This window comes from Marmota flaviventris, chromosome 12, assembly GCF_047511675.1.
Source record: "Marmota flaviventris isolate mMarFla1 chromosome 12, mMarFla1.hap1, whole genome shotgun sequence".
NCBI lineage: Eukaryota > Metazoa > Chordata > Mammalia > Rodentia > Sciuridae > Marmota > Marmota flaviventris.
In genome coordinates this window covers 52,484,323-52,491,668 of record NC_092509.1, presented here as the reverse complement: position 1 = coordinate 52,491,668, position 7,346 = coordinate 52,484,323, and positions in this window count along the sequence as shown.

Below are 7,346 nucleotides of genomic sequence, written 5' to 3'. Positions count from 1 at the left end.
TGATGAAGTTTACACCACTGCAAACTTTATATCTTTAAGAGTGGCGTGAATCTGCTCTTCCACTCAGTCTTGGTGGTAGAGGAGAAGAGACAGTTTGGGGAGCTTCTTTTGGGATATTTCTAATGACAGCTCTTATTTCACAGGTCAAGGGACCAAGGTGAGGACTTCGCCATATGCCAAATATGTCCATCCTTCACAGGACTGTGCACTTGGGAACTGAGAAAATGACCACTATGAATAGGCCAGAGTGAGGACTCTACTCATCATGTGTCCTTTATAGATGTCCACTCTATTATGGCAACCTAGATGGCTCTTTGGATCTCCTGGTGAGGGTAAGGAAAGATGATGTATTCCACAAGATTGAGGGGAAATGGAAGCATTGGAAAAATCTCTCTTGCTGAGATTGTCCATAGTATTTCAGGTGAAATTGCAGTCGACACTTTGTCCTATCCTGTAATGCTTGGGAACCTGATTGCTTTCCTCCTCAGTAAACAAAAACTAGAACTCTGGGAACTCTTGTTCAAACTCACTAGGGCTACATAATTGTTTATATAAGGAGCCCTCTGCTCCCCTTCTGTAGTTCTTACTTTGGGTGGCCATTGTCACTATTGATAAGAAAGGAAGTGGAAGGGCATTTTAGTTAGGTGGACCACTCACTATCTGCAACCCCTGGGAATTAGATTATTCTGAATGGTAAGTTTCTCAAGGTGGTTGAGCATTTAAAACCATATACCATAAAACTTTACAACAATTAAAATTTTTATTGAAATATTTCTAAATGATATTGGAAAACATCATGTCTCTCTCTTTCTGAGAGAGATTCTCTAGAGAAAGAAAGTCCTTGCAGTCTTTTTCTCTATAACTCATTTTTTACCAGCTTTAGTTTTCATTACCTCATCTAGGGTCTCCTTGGCCTTAAGGAACACTAATGAGCTTAAATTTCCAAGAAGAATTTAATCTGAAGTGTCTATTGCCATCCGAGCAGTTAAAGTGCCAGGCAAAACTGCTTTCTCATAATCCTTTCTCTGTTTCCCTTATCTTTTCTCCCCTTAAAAAGCTGCATCCTGAGATAGAAAGGAGGGTAAACAGAAAGTGAATCTAGAAGCTATGTGCTTATGAAGGGCAGGAAAACAAAAAGCAATTATCCTCTAGCAAAGAAAATCTCTGGTAGTCCAAATGGATGTGTGTTTCTAACTGCACAGAGCTTTTATTAAGCAAATGCTTTTGTCCCAAGCTTGTATCCAATCTTGGCAAAGTGGCTTCAGGACAAGACCTATGTATGGAGAGATTTGGGTGGTTATTGAGATCGTAGATCGAATCTGCGTAGTTGATCTGTAGAATGAGCTCGGGTGTTCATCCTTTCATTAAATATTCAGCAAATATGAATTAAGGACCAGATTCTGATAAACATGGGGCTGGCTATGTCAGAATGAATGATCTCTGCTTTTAAAGGGGCCCATCTGGGAGAAGAAAGCAAGAGTCTAATACCAGTGGAGGTTCAATTGAGCAGGTTCTCAGATGTTTGGGGATAAACTAGTGGCAAGAAAATACCATTTAACAACAAAGTCACTGCCTCTAGTAGTCTCTAAAATCAATGTCCTCATCTTGACTGTTTCTTCTGAGAATATGCATAGAAGATAAAGACCTAACACTGGAAAGAAATGAGACCAAAGGAAAACAGCTGATATGCTCCTTGCACTGTTAGTGACAAGTAATATGATTTTGGCAGTAGACCAGCTGACAGCTAAAATCAAGACTTTGCTGACATATTTCTTCCTCTCATGTCCTTCGAAGAGCTCAAAGACCATTAAAAGATTTTTCTAATTCATCTTCAAGACATTCTCATGTGCTTTGGGATAACCTCTCCCCGTTCCTTTAATTTTATTTTTTCTATGCTTTATTTCTTTCTGGATTTGACCCTCCCTGTAGCTTTCTATAAATGTTTCCTGTGACTTTATATGCTAATATTTTAGTAAATTTCTAGAACTCCGCACTTACCTTTCTTTCTGAACCCACTTATCCTGCATTAGGTTTCTTATTATTGGTCCTTAGCCTGGTCTCAGTTTCTGTCCTTCTGGATTGCTGTTTCATTAAGGCTGATTTTTTTTTTCTTTTTGGTACCAGGGATTGAACCTAGGGGTGCATAACCACTGAGTCACATCTCCAGCCCCTTTTTTATTTTTTATTTTGAGACAAAATCTAGCTCAGTTGCTCAGGGACCTGCTAAGTTGCCAAAGCTGGCTTTGAACGTGCAATACTCCTGCCTGGGCCTCCTGGAGCCACTGAGATTACAAGCATGTACCGGTTTGCTCAGCTAAGGTTGAATTCTTGAGTCTCAGTTATGACTTTGCCTCTAGATACATCTTTGTTTCTTTCTTAGCTCCTCCCTTTATACCCATTTCCTATCCCAGTCCTAAGTTCAGCCCATTCCCAGAACCTCTGCCAGCATCAACACCCATAGCTCCCCTTATGACAGAGACGTTTAAACAATTTCAGCAGCACTTTGCTCTTAGTTTGTTAAGAACAACAGTTAAGTTAATCTGCACCAAGTATTTAGTGACTGGAAAAGGCAGAGCACATAATTTATATGATGAAGATTTACCTTTCAATAGAAACTGATACTTTACACCAAAGCAATAAATATTGTACAGTTGAATTTCAGATAGTATGAACAATTAATGGAGCATGCATGTTAATGCAAGGTGGTTAACTTCTTCTAGCCTTGGTCACAACTGAAATGTCTTTATTTTTTCAATACAACAGGCCTTAATTTTAAAATTACTTTCTTTTCTGTAGTCATAGTGAAGAGTTTTGAGTCATTCATACATGTATCTAACAAACAGATTATACAAAATAATTCAGCCATTCAAACAGACATATTTTAGTCAAGTGAAGTTAGAATATAGTGGATATTACAAATGGGATAACATGAAATTAAAATAACCAACAGAATGAAGAGACAACCTACAAATGGGAGATAATCTTTGCAAAGGTTTAATATCCAGCATATATAAAGAACAACAAAAAAATAAGTGATCCAATTTTTAAAAATGGGCAAATTACCTGAATAAACACTTCTCAAAAGGAGAGCTCCAAATTATCAATAAATATGAGAAAAAATGTTTGATGTCTTCAGCCATCATGGTAATGCAAATCAAAACTATACTGGAATTTCATCTGACTCCAGTTAGAAATGGCTATTACAAAAAAATAATAGCAAGTGGTGTCAGGGATGTGGAAAAAATAAACACTTATCCACTGTTGGTGGGAATGTAAATTAGAATGGCCACTATGGAAAATTTTGGAGATTCCTTAAAAAACTAAAAATTAGAAATATTATATGATTCAGCTGTATTACTCCTGGTGTATGTATGAAGAGAATGAAGTCAGTATACAAAAGAGACATCTTCATGCTTAAGTTGTTTTTTTTTTAAAAGAGAGAGAATTTTTAATATTTATTTTTTTATTTTTCAGCGGACACAACATCTTTGTTTGTATGTGGTGCTGAGGATCGAACCCGAGCCGCACGCATGCCAGGCGAGTGTGCTACTGCTTGAGCCACATCCCCAGCCCCGCTGAAGTTTATTATAGCACTGTTCACAATAGCCAAATGTAATCACCCTAGGTGCCCATCAACAGATAAATAGACAATGAAAGTATGGTATACGTACACACAGAATGGAGTATAATTTAGCCATAAATAAGAATGAAATCTTGTCAGTTGCAGAAAAATGAATGAAATTGGAAGTCATCATAACAAGCAAAATGAGTTGGACAAAAAAGACAAGTATAATGGAAGTTTAAAAGTAGAAAGGGACTATTATGGGCTTGGAATGGTGCCCAAGGGGAAGAGAGACAGAGAAGGGAGAATGAGAGAGTAGAAGGGACATGATCAATACATGATCTATGCATTATGGAAATGTCACAGGGAAACCCACGAATTTGTATAGTTAATGCCTGTTAACAGAAAAAAAACATAGTGGACGCTGATCCACTGACTTAGATTAATAGCTGTCTTTTAGTGGTGGGAAACTTCTTGAGTGTGTTTATATGTGTGTGTGGATGGAGGTACATATGTATGTGGGAAGAATCAAGGAGAGTGATAGGAGCTGTGTGTGATGACAATACTTGACAGGCACAGTCATATCTCAGAGTAAGCTCATATTGATTCACCTGCTGGCTGGTCTACCCCATTGAGCTCTTGGGTAACCAAGGCTATACCCTGCCATCTATTGCTTCCTCATCCCTTGAATAGAATCTGGCATAAGATCAGAATTCAGTAAACCTGTATGGACTAAATTATTTGGTGAGAATTATAGCAGTGGCATAGAGTTTCATAGGATCTTAATAATCCGAGTATTTAATATTTCACATTTAGCTGAAAAGTGCATCCAGCAACAACTTGGTGGCAGATCAGATTTTCTGATTCTAAGCTCAGGGGCACATTGTGTTTCCTTACCCTGCTCTGGGTCTGATTGTGTGTGTGTGTGTGTGTGTGTGTGTGTGTGTGTGTGTGTGGTCTGTGGATCAACATTCACCATGTTCCTGGGAATTTAACTCAGAAACCCTCCACACTGAGTATATCCCCTGCCGTTTTTTATTTTTAGACAGGGCCTTGCTACCTTATGAGATTGGCCTTGAACTTGCAATCTGTCTCAGCCTCCTACGTTGCTGGAATGACAGGTGTGCACAACCATTCCCAGCTTGTCTGATAACTTTTTAAAGGGTAGTTTGCAAAACTGTTAATCTGATAACTTGAGCTGTAAAATATTTTGCTTTAATTTAATCTTTGGAGTTTAAAATTTTGGTATTTTTAAACTTTTGAAAACAAATGCAATACTTAAAATTATCCATATTCTTCTAACAAAGACATATCCTTAGGGAAGTGTACTAGAAATGCTAGTGTTTTTCACCTGAAATTGTTTCCTGGTAATGTCATATATTGCTTCCGAAGCCCTGGAAGGTAGATTAATGGTTCTTGAATGACTTGACATTAACAGTTTCCTATGACCTACTTTTATATAAAAGATCCTATTTGAGGGTAAAGAAAAAAAAAAAAACAGGCAGATATCTAAATGAAGAAATATCTATTAATGGAAAAAGGAGGTTTGAGTTTTTTCATTTTAAAAGATATTAAGGGAGTCGCAAAAAAAAAAAAGTTGTATAAAATGAAAGTCACCTAAAAGACATTTCATTCTTTTCTTTCTTTCTTTTTTTTGCTTAGTGGAGAGACTAGGAATCATAGTCAAGTGATATTTTCCTTAAGATAAACTTCATTTTAACTCGTACACAGAGGGGTAGATACAAAACTGATCAAGTGTCTGTATGTGGGGGGGCGGGGGTGGATTAGGATTGGAGAGGGATTTTATTTTTAGGAATCTTCTTTGAAAAAAGTGTTAACACATATAGGAAGAGCATGATGCTGAGTTCTGACCAAGAAATCATCATATATTGTAAAGATGACCACACCCCAAAATACAATTAAATTTGGGGATTGAAACTAAAAAGACCCAAAATAACAATCAGAAAAATCATGGCTTTCTAGCATTTACTCATTGTACTCTATGGTAGACATATTTTTGGTGCTGTTATTATTGCAGTTAACTAATAACAAATCACCAACTGAGATTCAAATCTGATAAAAGAAGATGAAAGTAATCATAAAATTATTTTCCCAAGTAATATAAAAATCAGTGTTGAATTATCATATATATAAAGTGCATAAAAATTTTTATTTGTTGCTTTCTTCTGATGGGTAATTTTTCTTAAAATGTGGGTGAGACTGAAAAATAGTGACATTGTATATCTGATTCAGAATAATTTCTAATGATCTTTTCTCATCAGTAGTTTAAAAATGGAACTTTCATTTTTTCTATTGATTCTTTCAAATTCAGATGGTAGATTGGGATATAAATTATTTAAGATTTTCAGTTCAGTGGAATCTGACAAACAGGTTCCTTTCAAATGCAATTATTCTTTTGTGAAATTTATAGTATATTTCATACATGAAGGATAAAATGGTCCAAATTTTTCTTTCTAAAAAAAATTCTCTCTCTGATCATTAGGATTTGTGAAGTTGCTCCCCCAAATGTTTGACTGACAAGATGCCACTGGTTGAAGTGAGATTCTAAGAGAGAAATAAAACTCATAATGTGTTCTGTGTGTCAGCTAAGATACTGATTTTTAAAAAAGATTGAAATTATTCTCAGAAATTTGTCTCAATCAGCAATCAGTATCCTCCTATTTGAAAGAATGCTGCTGAAGAAGTACATGGGTTCATAAAAAGGTCAAGCAAGAAAGAACCTTAAAGACAATCACAGCTCTAACCCTAACATTAACACTAATCTTTTTTTTTTAATAAGTCAGGAAACTTCCATGAAGATCCTGGAGAAGTTATTTAACCTCATGGAGGTTTCCTGAGTAGCTGAGAAAAAAAAATGGATCTCCTACCTTAATAAGAATCTTCCCCCAGCAATTTATTCTTCACTTAGAATAGGATAATCTGCATCCACAAGAACTTCAGAAAACTGTGCTTTTTCACTTACACATTGAATGATAAAGCTAAGCCTAGGTTATTGACAGGATTTAAAGGCAAAAAGCTCAAAAGACCAAATTTATCTGACTTGATTTTTTTACCTCTTCTTTCTGTTCCTTTCCTTGAGATGGAACACAGGGACATTTTCCCTCTGAGTTACATCCAATGCCCTTTTCATTTTTTTTTTTTTAATTTTGAGACAGGGTCTTTCTACGTTTCCCAGACTGTCCTTGAACTTGAGGTCTTCTTGCCTCTGTCTCCTGTGTCATTGGGATTACAGGTGTGAGCCATTGCACCTGGATGACTTGCATTTTTCATATAAACATTATTTCAGGGAAAATAATTAAATATATAAAGTGAGAAGAGACGAGAATAGATAAATTGACCAGGGTATAATGTTAGGGTGGGAGTGAAAGATCATATTAAAAAACTTTGAATTTCTATTTGAAAATCAAGTGATGTTTTAGGTAATGGCTTTCAAGATTTCAGCACTAGACAGCTCTCCTATTAAAAAAAAAAAATAGGACCCCAGTGAAGAAGCCTGACCTGGAACTTTCTCTTTTTGAGATACCAGAAAGAAAGTTCATTTTCAACAAGAGCTTTTGTAAGTTTTGATATTTAAGGAAGAGTGCAAACCAACACAGGTTAGCTATATTTTTTAACAACACAGGTGGAAAAGAAAAGCAATTCTCTGGTTACTCCAGAGTTAATTAGAACATTAAGTTAGCCAAAATACTCTGAGCATCTGGATTAATTAAATTTTTAGGAGAAGAGAGATGCACATACACTGAATGGACCATTTGAATACACA